The following is a 2,905-nucleotide window of genomic DNA, read 5'->3' on the forward strand; positions in this document are numbered from 1 at the left end:
TTTTTGTCTTTCAACAGTTTGATTGTAATGTTTCTCAGTGTGGTTCTCTGTATTCATTCTACCTAGAGTTCATTAAGTTTCTCGAATGTTTATATTCATGTCTTTCATCAAACTTGCAAAGTTTTTAACCATTATTTCTGTAATAATCTCGACACTACTTCTCTCTCTCTTTCTCTTTTCTGCAACTACTATATTGTGGCTGTTTGTCCATTTCATGATGTCCTCAGCTAGCTTAGGCTTTGTTCACTTTTATTCAATTATTTTTCTTTCTGTTCTTAAGACCATATTTCCAATTGTCTTATCTTCAAATTCACTGATTCTTTCTTCTGCTCATATATGTCCTTGAATCCCTCTAGTGAAATTTTCATTTCAGTACTTGTATATTTTAGCCCTGAAATTTCTCTTTGATTTTTTTAAAGTTTCCAATCTTTTTATTTATATTTTCATTTTGCCCATACATCATTTTCTTAACTTTCTCTACATTATCCTTTAGACCTTTGAGCATCTTTAAGACACTTATTTTAAAGTCTGTCTTGTAGTTCTGCCAGCTGGTCTTTCTAAGGTATGGTTTCTGTAGGTTTGTATTTTTCCTTTGAATGGGCCTTAGTTTCTTATTTTTTGCATGCTCCTTAATATTTTTGATAAAAATAGTACATTCCATCTAATAATGTAACTCTGGTAATCAGATTTTTCCCCTTTTTCATGTTTTTTGTTTGGTTTTGTTTTCATTGTATTATGTTTTTTATTGTTATCAACTGTCTTTATACTGAGGGTCAACCTGAAGTGTAAACCTGAAATCTTCTGAGGTGTTTTCTGAGCCTGCACCTTTCCCTGGGCATGCATGGAGACCTTCTAATTTTCCCTATATGCTGTTTTTTTTTTAATATCCTAGTATTAAATGACTGATTCCCAAAAGAAGAAAAAAGAAAAAAAAACTGAAAGAAGAGTGGATAATGCATTAGCCTTTTAAATCCCTGAAAATTACTTCAGCTTAAGGGGAGAGGCTTACAACAAGGTTATGGGGTACAAAATGTCTACCTGCCTCTGTATCTGTACCTCCATGATCAGAAACATGAGGTTAGAATCACTGATAGATGGAGGGCAGAATACTTATTGCCCACTGAATTAGTCAGAATCACTTTTATATATAATTATATGCTGTATATATGCAATATTACATATATAATATATGGTATATATTAAAGTAATATATTATGGTATGTATGTGTATGTGTATATATATATATACACACACACACATATATATATATAGTCTATCTACCTATCTATCTATATAATTGGCTCACAGTTATAGAGTCTGACAAGTCCTAACATGTGAAAGGTGAGTCAGCAAGTTGAAGACCCAGAAAGGTCCAATGTTTTACTTTGAAGACAGTAAAGCAGGTATAACTCTTTCTCATTGCAGTAGCATCAGCCTTTCTGTTGTACTTAAGCCCTAATCTTATTGAATAAGACTCACCCACATTAAAGAGGGAAATCTGCTGTACTTATTTTACCAGCTTAATTGTTAATCTAATTCCAAACATTCCATAGAAACACCCAGAATAATGCTGGACCAAATATCTGAACACCTCATGACCCATCCACTTGACACATAAAATTAACCATCACACCCACTTGGTTCCTGCTAACTGTGTGAAAATTGCTCCGGAACACATGTAGGACTGTCTGCCAGGAAGTTGGAGGGTGAGGAATGCGTAGCTGCTGCTGAGAAAGGAGCTGAATTTAACCAAAAGTAATGGCGATTTACCATTTAAATCTTCCTCTGGAAGTTGCAAAGCTTCATTAAACTCTAGAGTCTAGTCAGACAGCTTCTGGCCATGCAGCTGTTATCTAAGTGGAGAGAGATTACTGGTACCTTCAGTTCCACTATCTTCAGAGAATCGTCTCTTATTTCTACTATTTTTTGACTTGATATTATATGTAATGTGATATGGTTTGTCTGTGTCCCTACCCAAATCTTATCTTGAATTATAGTTTCCATAATCCCCATATGTTGTGGGAGGGACCCAGTGGTATGTAATTGAATCATGGAGGAGGGTTTTTCTCATGCTGTTCTCATGATAGTAAATAAGTCTCATGAGATCTGATGGTTTTTCTAAAGGGCATTTCCCCTGCACACGCTCTCTTGCCTGTTGCCACATAAGATGTGCCTTTGCTCCTCCTTTGCCTTCCACCATGATTGTGAGGCCTCCCCGGCCATGTGGATCTGTGAGTCCATTAAACCTCTTTTTCTTTATAAATTACCCAGTGTCAGGTATTTCTTCACATGAAAATAAAAATGGACTCATATATAATGAATATTACATTATTATGCATTCAGATTTTGTCTTTCTTTGTATAACATTGAATTTTCTTTTTTAGAAAATAATTACTTGTTGGGCAAGTTAATCCTTTGAAATAATTTTTGGTTTTTAAGCATTTTTGGTCAAGATTGTAATAGTATTGGTTTTTAAGCATTTTTAGATCAATACTGTAATAATATTAATTCTAATTCTAGCTTAGTTATGCTACTAAGACATGGGCCACCATGATTCTCTGCATATTTGCTTATTTATTCAGACATTTCTTCAATTGGCTTTTGGACAAGAAACCCAGAGTGCATAATTTTACCATATATTTTCATAGGAATTACTGGAGAGAATGAGGGAAAGATACTTTTGAAATAAAGATTTCACAAAGCAGTGGAAATGCAGAACATTAAGGGGAATAACAAAATCTTAAGAGGAATTTTATGTCTTTTTTACAACTTCTTTACATATTACCTATCACTTATCATTTGATGCTGCATGGTTGATGATTTACTCAGATCTATGTTTCAAGTCACAGATTTGCGTAATTTGTTTGTTTTTGATTTTGAGAACTATTATAAATTTAATCACAT

The sequence above is a fragment of the Hylobates moloch genome, unplaced genomic scaffold (genome assembly GCF_009828535.3).
Source record: "Hylobates moloch isolate HMO894 unplaced genomic scaffold, HMol_V3 SCAFFOLD_8, whole genome shotgun sequence".
Lineage (NCBI taxonomy): Eukaryota > Metazoa > Chordata > Mammalia > Primates > Hylobatidae > Hylobates > Hylobates moloch.